We start from the raw sequence: 15,264 nt of genomic DNA, 5'->3' as shown, positions 1-15,264 counted from the left end.
CTGCTACTTCTTCAAAGCGCTTAGTTGCTGTTCAAGTGACATAAAAGATGTTTCCCCTTCCTGAAGTGATGCTGAGCTGAGGAGCAGACTGTTGCAAATTCATTAACATTGTCCTTGAACAGAACATGTCTCATTTTTTCACCCAGTAACTGAGAATCTGTCAATGTAATGTAACTTGGTGATCTACCAGTAAGGTCCAGACATGAACTATATTCAACAGTATTCAGTGAAACCAATAACAAAAAAAAACCCCAACTAGATAATATGGAAGATAATTGAGCTCTGAGTTAGATGCACACAGTGCAAACATGGCGATTCCTTTTTCTGCCTAACACTTGCTTGTCCCAAGCACAGAATCCATGACAACTAAGGTGATCGTTTGTCCTCTCAGATTGCAGATACCTTCTTTCCACACTTGCTTCCATACTCATGCATACAGAAATTAATTTAAGACTAAAGTTGTACGTATTCTCTGCATACACACTCCCAAGCAGTAACCAATTTGCAGGGCACTTAAAAATCTGACCAAGAGCAGAAAACATGCAGCGTATACTTTCATGCTGTGAAACAGACCCATTGCCCAGAAAAAGGAAGGCAAGCTTTGTAGGAAGGATATTATTCCCTAGTAGGTTATTATAGTATTTCCCCAAATTCTCAATTATCTGCTGCTGGTGTTTCCATACTCTGGTATTTTTCAGGCTCTCAAGTTGTTTAGGTATTCTGTTAAATTTATCCTTAGCAGGGTTTCTAAGCACACTCCTCACCACCATCTTTCAGGTATTGAATAAATACTGTTTTTTTTAAAGGCAGACTTTCTTTATCCAACCATCCATAGTTGATCCGTTTCCTGCAACTGATAACATATATCAAGACTTACCTACTGTTTGCCCATCTGCTCCACTCAACTCTGTAGATGTGGTATAGATCAAGTATTGAGAACAGTACAGTTCATGTGACAACTATCACCAACTAATTTAGCAGCATGTCTAGAGATATCTATCAGTTGGAAGATTCCACACAAAACATGAAGTTTTTTAGTCAGGGATGCTTGGTTTTTAAATGAGCTCTTTATGGAGGCCAAAACCTTCCCGAGCAGCTTATACCGTCTAGTTTAAATCCTGCAATTAGGAGGTTTTAGCTCCAGATTAATTAGCAGACAAAGCCACTTGAAGACTTGGAATGCCTATGGTTAAGAAATCATGATCTTGCTCCAAAACATGAGTTGACACAGCACATATGGCTTTGTACCAAAATTATACAAGTTAATCAGAACCTGACCGGTTAACTAGAGTCCCTCAGCTTGTCACTCCGTTCACTGCATTTCAGAAAAATACGTAATTATATACTGCATGATTCAGTATGCTGTTTACAACTTAACAATTGTTAAATTGACTATACTGCCCCTTGAACAAATTTCTAACACACACCCAATTTATGATTCATCTTAAATTCAGAGGCTACGTATAATTTATTCAGTCCTACAGCCATGATATTCTCCACCTCTTAAATGTCTTCAACGGTGATGTGATTATTAGTCCTTTTTCTTTTAGATGCGAAAACATGCCATTTCTCTTTCACAAGAGATTCATCTACCTGTTATTGCTGCCCAGTTTCAAATCCTTACCAAGGTTATGGTTTCTGAGCCAAGAAAGTGAATGGGATTCAGAGTGTAACAAGGACCCTCACCACAAAGAACATAAGCTTCAGTATCATTTGATAGCAACATGAAAAATCTGCAAGGGTGATTTATAGAACTCTTAACTAGACCTTCCACACAAAACAGACTGCCAGATCTATAGTAAAGACAGAGAGATAATCCATGATATAACAGATTTGATTTAGCTTCACACACTAGAATGGATAAAGACTCCATCTGATCATTATCTGCACTCCATAATATTTTGGTACTTTGAGAGATTACAGGACAGAACAAGCTACAGAAGATGACATTGCCAAAAAGACAGGAAAAACAAGATAGCAGCACCTCCTCCCAGGACATAACGCCAAGCCCGCTGTCGCCAAAAACAGAGTTCAGGGAAGTTTTGCTTTGTCTGGATGATAAATACATTCATATTAGTAGAGTTACAGGATAAAGAGCCATATTACACCCTTGGCTGCGTAACAAGGACAAACTAGCAGAAACTTTTCCTCTATGGGCTTAGAAACTGTGAGAGGAAAGCAAGTCACAGCATCATTTTCTTCTCTTTTAAGAACATTCCTATGAACAATAATAGAGAGCTAGTCAGATGGAGGACACATGCAGATAATGCCCATGTACAAATTATACTTGCTGTATTAGAATGGAACCAAGCAGAAGGTTGTATTAACCTCTGAATCCACTGCCCTAGTGACGGATTAAGTGAAAGGAGAATAGAAGGATAATATAACAGCGCCTGAATCTTTTATTGATGCAGCTGGACCACAGGAAGTTAGCCCAGTTCAAGAATGCATCAAATTTTGCCACCTTCTCATTCAATTTGATAATTCCATGTACAGCAACTTAACCCTGTAACTCATTTCATGGAGACCCAACAAAACACTAACTAGAACCACATAAAATAAACAGAACCACACACACACACATAAATTTTCATCCCTCCAAAACCTAAGAGCTCAAGTCTTATTCAATATGGTCTGTATACAACATACCAACTTTCATCGCTTCCATGCATGGCTAGAACTTTTACAACAATCCAAATTTTCTTCCAGTCCTGAATATAGTATTTCAATTTTAGTCTTGCAAATTTAAAAAAATTGATATGTTATATAAAAATATTATTTGCAATTTCAGTATACAAATGGCATAAACTTCTAATAGAAAGTTCTGCTTTTAGGAAAAAAATTTCAAAATTCTGTGCGAGAAAAAAAAGATGGGCTGAAGCTCTTCAACTCCTATTTCCACCTTTCATTCCTAAATAAACACTTTGAAAAAGAAGTGAAAGAGATTATTCATTGACACAACACATAGAAAATTCATAAACGTAAGGCTTTAAAAAAAGCACTGGGCAGTAGTCTGAAACAGATTTCAAAACTTTAGAATGCTTTATCAATAGTTTTAAAACATTTTTAGTTTTGATATATGTTGTCTCGCTACCATGCATTCCCTATAAACTTTGCTTATAAAATACAGAAATCGAGTGATAGTTTATCAAACTGGACCAGTTGTATTGGTTTACCTCAAGCTGCATGCACTTATCTGATAATCAGTGAGAAGTATCAAGTGTTCACTACTTACAGAAACACCCAATTTGACATTAATGAAAGGAGGCGGGGAGGAAAAAAAACAGGGAGGGAAGATACAAAATTTTACAACCTTGAGATTTAAATCTCAAATACAGGATAATGTAGTATCTTCTCAGTCCACAGTGGGAATAACCCATAGATTCCTCACTGTGCAGAAGCACAGAAGCCAGAACCAGCACTTCATCAGACAGTCAAGAGAAAAGAACAGAAAGAAAGCGTGCTTGCACAAAAGCATACACATACCGTTTTAGCCAAGGAAGAAATACACAACTTACAAAGTAGCAGTTAGGGGCATCGAAAACTTTCACATAAAAATAATAAATTAAAAAGTCATTATAGATGCCAAGTCTTGCTGGCAAACCTAAGACATCCCATGGACCATTACTAATCAATTACAGAAGAAAAATACTTCCCCTTCAAATAATTGTTTTGAGTATTTTTATGATTTGGTTTATACTACTGGCTATTTTTCATCCACTTACCTAGAAGCTGAATATTACCCTAGTCACTTAGGGAGAAATAAATGCATAGAACCATTCACAGGCTGCATTTTAAAAAGTACAGATTCACAGATTAAAATTTTGACTTTTGGCAAAAAAATTAACTGAGGACATCTGGCACTAACCTAGCCTTTGCCTTTTATCATGCTGATGAGCTACCTCGTCAATTTATTGTGGAAGATCACTAAAAATCAGACTTCTGTAAAAGTGGTTGTAAGACTTCATCCTTTATTTTACACCAACAGTCTACAAACAGGCAATAAACCGCCCCCCCCCCCCCCCCCCCCCCCCAGTTTCTCTGACTGACAGATGGGAGGAAAAAAAGGAAGGACAAGGAAACCCAAACTTTCCCCACGCAGAAGTCACACACAATTTACAATTGCTCTATATCAAAGAGCTTGCTGGTCACTAATTAGAACTTTTGCCACACAGAAAAATCTGAGTTCCACAAATTATTCAAAAACAGTTTAAAGACAGTATACCTTGGGGTTCCAAAACTCTTATAAAAAGCAATTGCTCTTATTAGATGCATATTACTTCTTGGCACAACAGTTGCATTGTTTGGGGGTTTTGTTTGTTTGTTTTTGGTTTTTTTAACCGGCACATAGCCTATCATTGAAAATACATCATAAGCCTTGAAACAAATGTTATCTACATAAAAAGTAAATGTATATATCATTTATTAATGTCTAGACAGGCAATAGTTTCTATTCCACTTCTCCAAAACCACTGGAGAGGGAAGCAGAACAAACAGATTTTGCATCATCAACTTCCCAAACAGCAGTTCATATACAGTGAAAAGTTAAATTCTGTGATCTTCAGTTCTTTAATATTCTCAAAGCAAAGGCAATGGGTGGGACAGAATCAGTAAGAATTAATGCGTATATCAAACAGTTCAGTTCATGTCAAGCACGAAAATATCTTCTATAATATTGCAAACTATATTCTGCACTGTGCAAGCACCAGGGAAATTTCCACATACCATGTTAAATGCAATTTGCTGATTCCAGTACTGAACGACACAAATTCCATCAGTCTCTGACAATATCACAAAACTAAAGGGTTTGCACTGAAAAATGCTCTTTTTGACTAGTCTATGCTTATTTCAGCATGCAAGGCCAAAGAGCACACACAGCAAACAGCACATGCACTAGTATTAACAGAGAACAAGAATTTGATGTTGAGGCAAGCAAGAACAAAAAGAATGCCTTTTATCATTGCAGAATGCCCTTCAGTTCTTAAGTAACATGTTTCTCATCTGTAAAGAAATTATTTATGTCTCCACAAGTTGTTGTTTGTTGTGCTTTTCACCATTTAAAATGAAAATTACTTATATAATCTATTTTATTATTTCATCAAGTAGTATATTTTCACTTTCCTCTTAAACAACTAATACTGCAACTGAAACTTATATCACCAAGATGTTCCTGTCTTTTTGTCCTCTCTTCCTGAGCAACTATTTTTACTCTAGAGTTGTATGTGTGAAAATTAACTCCCTTGATTACTTGACTATCCATCATTTAATCCCTCCTTAAGGAGTCTGAAGAAAAGGGAAGAAGGATTCCATGACAGAAAGGATGAAAAAACAAGCAAGGAACTTCAGCTTGAACCAGACAGCTCAACATCCAGTTTATATTTCTTCAAGCTAGGTGGAAACTTCTCCCATCTTTCAGGTACAGCTATGACCACTGCTGATGCCTCTAATCCAGAGCACTGACCTAACTGCAACCAACACACTGCTGTAATGCAGACTTTCATGGACAGCACAGCAGTTCCCAGTGTTTGGATTCCTTCAATTCCTAGCGCTCTTCTCTGAATAGCAAGTCAGCCAATATGGACACACACGTTTCAAAGGCAGATCACAGAAGATTTCTCATTGAGATTTTTTTAAAAAAAGGTTAAAGTTTTCAGTTTGGAGGAGCTTCCTATTTCTTTCGGTATTTAGAAGCCTAAGCAGTGTTCAATAAAAGAAGTACTATACTGGATCAGACCACCTCTCCCATCACCCTTCCCTGGCAATCACCAGTTTATCGAGTTCCTCAGCTAAAGGTTAGAGCTGCATAGTCAAATCTAATAGTCACTAATGGTCTCTGTTCTGTTAATTTCTCTAATCTCTTTCTGAACACATTTACACTTTTACTCCACATGAAATTTTGTTCCAATAAGACAGCTGTAATTAAGCAGTTCACTAAGAGTATTTTCTTTTGTTTGCTGTAAAGACAGTAACCTACCTTCTCAAATTTCACTAGAGAAGAACACGCTAAGGGTCTTGAAGGACTCCATAATGCCTCACAGTCACCTGACTTTTACCAGCCACTCAGTAGTAAATGTTCGCAGCTACCAAAAATAACAGAAAATGTTTTCTTCCACCAACCTTTGCTGTGTGCACTACCACCACAGTAACTGACAAATCCAAACAATCTTCCAGCATACAAAATGTTTTCTATTCTGAAGACAATGCATGCAAATAAAATTACAAAATGATAATAAAAACCTTTTTCAGCTTTTCCTTAGTATTTTGTGACAAAACAACAAAAAGTAGGCTTCAGGTTTTCTTCCTTTAAATACCATATTCCTCAAATTCAGAGAGGATAGAACTGTATCAGGGAGCAATGAAAAAGGGAGAAAACTGCTCTTGCTGGAACTTTTGACAACAGATTAAAGCAAACACTATTGCTAACATGATACAATGGTATCAAAAACTACCGAAAACAAACAAGAAAAAAACCAGTTAATTTTTACAATGTATCACACTCTCCTGAAACACCAGTCTTATAACAATCACCGTGAGCACGCACATTTTAATTTAACATAAAGGAGCTTTACAAAGCTATTTCAGTGATTCAGTTCTACACATTAGCCCATGTGCTTACAGCTCCAGGCTGATTTGGCTGTTCCACACATGTGATAACCTAACTGCAAAGCCACTCAATAAATGAGTCTATATAGCTGATGAAACAAACATTCATCACTGCCAGCCAGCAAACCTTTATAATCAGATAATCTTTAAATTCTTCATTAAGGTCATTCCAGGGATTGCAATGACAGGACACACTGAAAAATTAAGCTATTCAAAATTTAAGGTTCTTGGGAATTAGCTTGTTTTGCTGAGCATGTACATTTGCCAGATAAATAGCATCAGAAGAAACCTCTTTAAAGAAACATAAGTCTAATGTTTTGGGGGTTTCCTCAAAAACTTGCAGCATCTATTTCCTGCAATTCTTATTAAATGGATCATTATAGTGGACTTCCCAGGCAGATTTCTGATTTTTGGAGCTTGAACAACCTTACAAATAAAAAGGGATGAAGACCAACACTTCTAAAAAAACCTACAAAAAACCCAAGAAAACAAACAAACAAATCACACCACACATCAGATAATTATTAACCCTTGAAGGCCTTAAACATGACCACTAAGCTGGGAGACCCAGAAGTAGTTGCAAGTTCAAAGGTCTGAAAACTCATCCCAACCTTTCTCAGGGAGAAACCTCAGCTCACAGAAGCCTCCACCACCAGCACATGAGATGGTAGGGACATTTCAGTAAGGCCCATAAACCTGGACTAAAGGGACCTGAATGTGCCCCAGCACACCTTTAATGAAGCCACCCTTTCCCCCCCCCCCCCCCCCCGCCTTCCTTCTTTTCCCCACCTTCCTTTTTTAAACTGTGTGCACTGCCAAAAAATACTGTTTTTCTAACGCTGTTTTCACAAGCTAGGCCTTCTAGGTTGAAATCTTCCAGGTACTGTACAAGTATATTCTAGCTAGCTTGTTAAATAATTTCTTCCTTTTTCAGACACAAGCCATTTAACATTTCACAACTGCTACTTCTGTGAGAGAACACTTTTTCTCAGTTTACAGACATACAGATATATACTGCATTATCTATTGTAATCTTACAATAAGGATGTCAGCAGCGTTTGTATTCCACTTGCAACCTACTCAAATTTCCAGTGAAGTTAGCAGGGAGATTCTCATTGCTCTTCAGGGTGTATCGATTCAGATGCCAAACACCAGCATGCACAAATGTCAAAGTTACTTTTACAGAAAAATAACATTAAAATCTTAATTTTCCCTAGATTGCAACATTTTTTTTTTAATATTTCAAGAGGACTCATTAGATGTGTTGTCATTTTTTTCTGCTACTCCTTGTATAGATTTCTAACGCTAATCAATAAGCTGACTTTTCCTGCAAGTGTTTCTGAAGCTCTCCTTCAAATGGTTAAGAGGAAATTCCTTCAAGTGCAGGGCACTGGTCTAAGAACAGAGAAAAGATGACTGAAAATATACAAGAACTCTAAACAAGAGTCTGTGAAGGCTGGACAGAATCTGTTTCCTCCTAAAAACCTACCTGAGATGATAAACCCTTTACTGAAAAGTGCAGAGAACGCTTATTGACAAATAAATCTCTAATTAATACATGCATACAGGCAGCACTCCCTTATTTCCTGTAAGTCAAATTAGTGTGAAGAAGTCCAGTTTTGAGACTTACAGAAGATGAAAGCAAACTGGCTTCAGAAGAACAAACAAAAAATGCACCTCATTGAAAAATAGTTAAAATTTACTAGAACACTTGAAAGAAATACCATAACAAAACCTCTGAAGGAGAAAACAGTATTTATCACCTGTTGAAACATACCATTAAAGGAAGTTATATATAGTCTTTAATTAGGCTACTGGAGGGATAACTCTACATAAACCTAACCACGCAATTGTCAAGTCAGAGACGTATGCTACAGAGACGTCTCTCAAAGTAACACATGTGCTGTTACTCATTGACATTAAAAATTAAAGAACAAAAGTAGCAATTGTACCAGTGTACTGACCATTTACTTGCCTGGCATTCAAACTCCCAAGTTAATTCATTAAAGGCAAATACAGCTTTGCATTGACTTGGGAAAAGTGAGCTATTATTTCACTGACCATAATCCTAAGCATTAGGAAGGGATTTTCCACTTACTGATTTTACAGTAAAGTTACTAAAAGGCAAAACGCCTGCTCCCTTTCCCTTCTAACTTTTCTCTTTGTTGAAACACTAAATTATGTGTAGGGAAATGGGTAAAATCAGTAATAATATACTGTTGCACTTGATGAATTGTGACAAGAGAAGAAGAATCAGCAAGATTTTTTATAGCTCTGATGAGCAAGCTAGGTAGAAAATTTAAATAAAGTTTAACTGTCTATGTATGACATGTATAAAAATCTAAATACTCCATTTTTCATGCCTCTATTACTTAAGGCAATATGCAAGCCCAAATCTTACATCATTTAAACCAGGCACGACTTTGCTAGGAAGCACAAGTATTTCTAACAGTTTAAGTTTCAAACTCTAATTTAGCCCCCTCTTTAGTTCATTTAATCTTTTAAAATTACAATATGTAGAAGCAGTTAGAAGAAAAAGGCAACAGTCCTATCAAGAAAGATGGAACACATTTAACACCAAGTAAGGTTGCTTATAAGTTGGAAATTTTGTAGTTAATATTTCAGTAGCAATGTTCTACAGGGTCTCTGAATACCTGCTGCACAGCAGACATGGCTTTACAAGTCCAAGTCCTATTACCTTTCCCTGGTGACCTTAAGAAAGCCCTAGAACCACCAGCGTCATAGGTTTATTGGGGGTTTTTTATGCCCTCCTTGTAGCCACTCATGTCTATATGAAAACCTGAAAATACAGTAGCCAATCTACACACGCTATTAATATGCTGAAGAAATTAATATTAAAAAGGGAAAAATCCTCATCCAAAACATAAAATTAATCACTGGGAACCAATTCCCCTGCCCAAACAGGGAGCTGCAAACGAGAGTGTCTATAACCCTTGAGATAATGAGATAAGCCATGTTCTGTCTGTACTCAGTAATAACTTAGAAAACCTTTGCACTCAGTTCCTTGTTTTTTTTCTGCAAAGATTTTGAGGGCCTGCTGAGTGAGTGCAACACCAGCTATTACACGAATAAAAATAAAGACAGACTACAGAATGGACACGAGACTCAGAAGATTACATCTCCAAGCATGCAACTTTACTGTAAATGTTATTTACATTAACAACTTTATGCCTTTCAATGTTGATTCTGAAATAGCATTGAAGTCAACAGAAAGTGCAACAATTTCTAATACATTGGCATAACTACATTATTGCAATGAACTAGTATCGTTAGTTTTATACAGCACACAGCAGTGGTGGTAAGATTCCAACACACAAGGACATCCTGGAACCTACTAGGAAGACTACTGTCATCTGGCTGCTAGAGAACATCAGCTGCACCTACACACATATATACTGATGTAGTGAAAACAGCTTTTACAGCTGTTGTGACAGTAGATATGAAATACAGGAGAACCTGGTATTTGCACTGATTTATCCAGTAAGAGTCTAGCATTCACTACGCTGAAAAGCACATTATGCCTTCAAAACATGAGGAATTTGTATGATCTAACATTTTTCTCCCCTTGACAAATTATAGAGCAACAAACAAAATTGAATTTCAGGGAAAGGTCTGATGGGAAAAAGTTCTCTTACTTGAGAGAGTTAAACAGAAGTGTTTCCTCTTAAACTTAGCATCAATTTAAAGCTTACAGCACAAATATAAATCACCTACAACGGCACTGTTCAAGAAAAGTCACCCAAATAGTGTTTCAGCTCAAGATTATTTTTTTTTCTAAGTAAAACAGACTTCAGATATGTCACTTCTGAGGTACTTCTCTGCACATGTGCCTGAAATGAAGTACCTACACTACATACAAATGCTCAGTTAGAGAAGATGTCAATACCATATGAAAACCATTTTCAGATTCACTTTCAAGAATTTCAGCAAGCTCTATAGGATATTCCCTCCCATATCCCTCCCACAGATACAGACAAATTTTTTCCACTAAGACAGTTTTCAAGAAACAAACAAAAAATTCTTTATCCAGAGTTGGGAGAACACCCCAGAAAAGCATATCCTTCCTCTGACAGAGTAGAAGCACACAGAAATTCAAAGTCTTTTCATCTCAGAGACTACTGAAAAAAGTGATGTGGTTTTTGACAGCATTGGATTAGTTCATGAAAAGGTTTGTGTTCAATTCCAAACTTGCGCACTTAAATTTTCATCATTTTTAGGTCAGTTAATTCTTCTCCCTGTGCTTTACTGCTAGCTACGAAATGGGAGATAAAGCTTCCCTCTCTTTTCCAAGTGACCCATCTCATCTAATTTAACAACAGACTGTTTGAAGCAGGAACAATGAGCTGACACAATGCCTAGACCTAAATCTGACATTACCCTGTCATCTACAAAAACACTCAGTGTCCTGCAAAACTACAGTATTCCCTATAAATACCAGCAATTGAAAATCAGCAGTTTTAATACTAGGTCTCCTTTAATTCTTGACATATTACTTGCAGACATTTCTGTGGCATATTAAATTTACACATAAAAGATAAAGAACAACAGATGAAACCCTGAGAACAAAGCCTTCTCACCTCTGTTATTCTTCCTACGGAGTTTCATAAGCTAACTGGAGCAGATCTCTATCCTGGCAATTGGATTTCAAATTCACAAGGCATATCATTGTCCCAAGGCAGCCTACTCAATTCATTGCCTTTTATGAAAGCATTTTAATAGATAATGATGTACAAAGAATATGCCTAGTTGCTCACCATGTATTTAACTGGGATAGGAGAAAGAGAAGCCCGGACAAAATAAAAACGGCACCAAAGAGTCTTCTTCTGCCCTTCCCATCCGTAAATGCCAGCTTCCTTCTCTACAATTCAGGAGGAGGTGGGGCTGGGAAACACTTCTTTCAGAAGTTCCACCCTTCTTTACAGATGCACAGATTTCATTAATAGTTAACTGGCGACATACAACATTAACTTACTCTGGTATTCATAGCTTTCCGTCCATGCTTGTCCCATGGTAAGCAACAGCTTAGGGGAATTGCTTACAAATATTTTCTGCACCATGACACACTACCTCAAGACTTGCTTTTCAGTCTCATTGTCTCACTGACTAGCTCATTTTAAAACAGTAAAATTCCAGCCAGTTTTTCTGTAAGCAGAGAAAAAAAAAGTGACTGACAGAGCATTGGGCTGCTAACCAACACCCCCTCTCAAATGTCCAAAACGCAACAGCCAGATCCACACTTACATGTTCTTAGGTTGAACAGACGCCTGGCAAAATCACTTTGAGTTTTACCAGTATCATCAACAGACTAAAAGGTTCTCGGCTTGTCACATGAGTAAACTGGAAAGCTCTTCAAAAGAAAATAATTCCCCTTAAAGAGCTGACCTTACTCTTGTTCAAGTTACTAAGTCTTGACAGGTGCTCTGGAACAACCACTAGAGAGTCGCTTGAGTGTAAGGTCTCCTTAACTACAAAGGACTTGGAACAAGAGGACGTCTATATTAACCAGGCCCTCTGGGCCATATTGTCATGTATTTCAACACGTAAATACTTGAAGCCATTTAATGTACAGCAGTATGCAGAGACTTCAGTGATAAAGAAGAGCTTTGTCCAACTGACTGGCATTTCAACAATAAACTCCATTTAAAAGTCTGCCCAGTCTAATTTTATCTGTCTAATTACTTACCTCTCTTGCAGGAATAGCATGCTATTAAGGTTTGCTGATTAAGATTTGAAGGCACTTTGAAGATTTATTGTACTATACAACTGCTAATTATTATTGTTCATACCTGCATTCAGTTGGGAGGAAAATAGCTATGTGCCAAATAATTTCTGTTCCACATGTAAAAGTGAAAATATTTGCTTTGCTGTGCTCTTTAAAAAGTAAACAGATAAAAGACTGCATTTTAACTTGCAGTCCTTCACTGTGATACTTACCCTATAAGAGCCACATGGCTGAAAAAATCCTACCATAAAGCAAAAAAACCAAAGAACACAACACCTTCCTTCCCACTGGAACAAGCAAACGCAACATTTGTGCCTTGGTAACTTCTCACCTGCAGGAATGCAATCTCCTCCCTTTCCTAGGCTTCTTCACTACTTCCCTTCGAGGCATCCAAAATGACAATGCTATGCACAAGTTACCACAGGCTCAATATGACTAGTTACAGTCTTTATTTACCACTCATCCATATCGCAGCCCATTGTTACTTTCAAAGGCCCATGAAGCTGCAAAAAGACTACTGGATCCCATCCTCTTCATACAATCTGTTATCCTGGTGAAAATACGTGCTGTGCACTCACTTATCCCTTAACATCCAGCCCATCCTCCCACAGATACTTCCTTGTTTCATGCATGCTCTTCCAACCACTCAAGTGTCCTCAAGTCTGTGGCTCTCATAGCCTTCAACTCCACTCAACAACAGCCACAGAATGAAGAGATCTTTTTTAAATTAAGCCGTTATAACAACGCCCTGTAATACAGCCTGTCTCCTTTTACATCTGGTGTATTCAAAAGTGTCTATTTCTACTGCACCTTTAACTTAAGAGAAGAAAAAAAAAAAAAAACACACTCTGAATAGGGAAAAAGAAAAATCAATACAAAACCTCAACGTGCAACAGCAAAGGAAAAAGTTCCATTATGGGAGAAATAGATGTTATGTGCTTTTCCAGTCATCAGACAGGATTGTTAGGTTAAAAACAAGTAATAAAATATTTTAAAAAGTTAGGCTGTAGGTTTTTGTATCTCTTGTTATCATTCTTTCTTCAAATTGCTGCTTACATTTAAAAACTGTTTATGGAAAGACATGCTTGTTGGCAGATAAAAAAAAAGACACTCCGTATGAATGAAATACACGTGCCCAGTGTGAAAGCTGAACAGATAGGTAAGTTTGATAGCACTAGCAGTGGTAGCAAATTCTGTTGTAACTGCTCTACCAAAGATTCTAAGACTAGATTTACTCTTTCCTCATCAGTATTTCTTGCACAAGAACCAAACTATTTAAGCAGTTTTCCTACTTGTATCTACGTCCTGGTTGATTCTAACTCTTGCAGAAATGTCTTTAAAACATAATTCTGGTCATCCAAAGCCAGACTTGTACAGGCAGAGTATCAGTCAGAGGCCTGATACATAATTTGAACACAGAAAGCAGTCCTGCTCTGGAGTCATTACTTTAGGTATTAAATGTCGTCACTTCACTAGCCTGTGCCCAAACGAATGACCCGGGAGTCAAGACACCTAGGTACATATGTATTCAATGACGGCTTTCTCACATGAGGTTCAGCCCCCAGGAGAAAGTCTGCATATTCTGACCCAGTTTCACTGTACAGTTTCATAAAACATGTTCTCTTCCCACTGAAAAGGCTTCATGAACTGATCATGGTTACTGCCCCAGCTAGTTCCACATGCAAAGACTTTCATATTCCCATCTCCAAAACTCACACCTTAATAAGATGGCTAGACAGAGATTACCTGCAACCACCCTTACAGTTTTCATGTCCTACATTTACTTGTGATCCCACCTACAAAACCAAACCGGTTCCCAAATGTTTCCCCAATAAACAGGAGGGGTACAGAGCAGCTCCTGGCGGTTCCCTATGAAGTCACTGCCTTTGTTGTTTTAAACATGCAATTTAAAGAGAATGACACAATCTAGAATATGAGAGAGATTATCCTGCGGTCTGTGGAGGTGTCGATTGCTAGGAGATAAAAAGCCAATGAAACCTACGCTATTTCTCATCACCGGCCAACAGATTTATACTTCATTTCTGTTCCTCCAAAAACGTTAATAAGGCAAAAAGTTTCCCTCTGTTACGAAGTTCGGGGGGTTGCTTTGCCTGGTTTGCGTGAGCAAAAACGAGCCCTTCGCCGCCGGCAGACGCAAACCCCCACGCGTGCACTGCTGTTACCGAAAGCCCACTTCAATCCCAAAGGCGACCTGGGCAGGAAGTCCAAGGGGAGAGCCAACACCACCCGCCGCGCTTTGTGCAGCCTTTCTTTCCCTCCTCCCACACTCCGCGGCGCTACGCGGCCAGGGCTGCCACCCTGCGCTAGCACCGCACAGGCGCGGGGCCGGTACCTCACCCTGCCCGCACACCCCGGCCGGGCCCACCGCCCTCCCTCCCCTCCGCAGCCCGATCCCTCGCCGCGGGGGCTGCCGCTCACCTGGCCCCGCCGGCACCCCCGCCACGCCGCGAGGAGCGAAGCCGCCCCGCGACAGAGGGGCCACCCCATTAAGCGGTCGTCCGCCCGCGGGACTCCCTCCCCCCGGCCCCCGAGGGCCGCGCACCTCCAGCGCGGCCGCGAAGGGCTCCCCGGCGCGCAGTGACGAGCGGCCCGGGGAGCCGCGGACCTACCGGCCGGTCTAGAGACGCCGTTCGCGCAGGCAGTGCGGTGATAGAGCGCAGGAGTCCGGAGCTTCGCCCACCCCCGCAGCAGCGCTCGCGTAAGGTTGTGGTCGGCGCCTGAAAGGGAGCGCGGGGACGGAGTCAGAGCGGAGCAGCAGCATCTCCTCCCGCGCCGGCCCCGGCGCCCCGCTCCCGCACGGCGCGGAGAGGGCGGGAGCGGCGGCGCTCCCCGCCCCGCGGCTCGCCTCCTTCCCTCCCTCCCCCCGCGCGCGGCCGGCCCGCCGCCAGCAGCCGCCC

The 15,264-nt window shown here is 39.5% G+C and overlaps 1 protein-coding gene across 2 annotated transcripts in view; it reads right to left on the bottom strand.

The window, feature by feature from the left end:
* The window catches only part of PTPN13 (protein tyrosine phosphatase non-receptor type 13), a 126,900-nt gene extending 111,707 nt beyond the window's left edge, over positions 1 to 15,193 (bottom strand). For both annotated transcript variants that reach the window (XM_030017094.2, XM_030017105.2), the window contains exon 1: positions 14,977 to 15,193. The gene's annotated coding sequence lies outside the window, so the exon portion shown is untranslated. The remainder of the gene's footprint in view (positions 1 to 14,976) is intronic.
* Positions 15,194 to 15,264: the final 71 nt, after the last annotated feature.

The sequence above is a fragment of the Aquila chrysaetos genome, chromosome 1 (genome assembly GCF_900496995.4).
Source record: "Aquila chrysaetos chrysaetos chromosome 1, bAquChr1.4, whole genome shotgun sequence".
In the NCBI taxonomy this organism is placed as follows: Eukaryota; Metazoa; Chordata; class Aves; order Accipitriformes; family Accipitridae; genus Aquila; species Aquila chrysaetos.
Note: the sequence above shows the minus strand (reverse complement) of the source record. Positions and strands in the feature narration are given on the sequence as shown.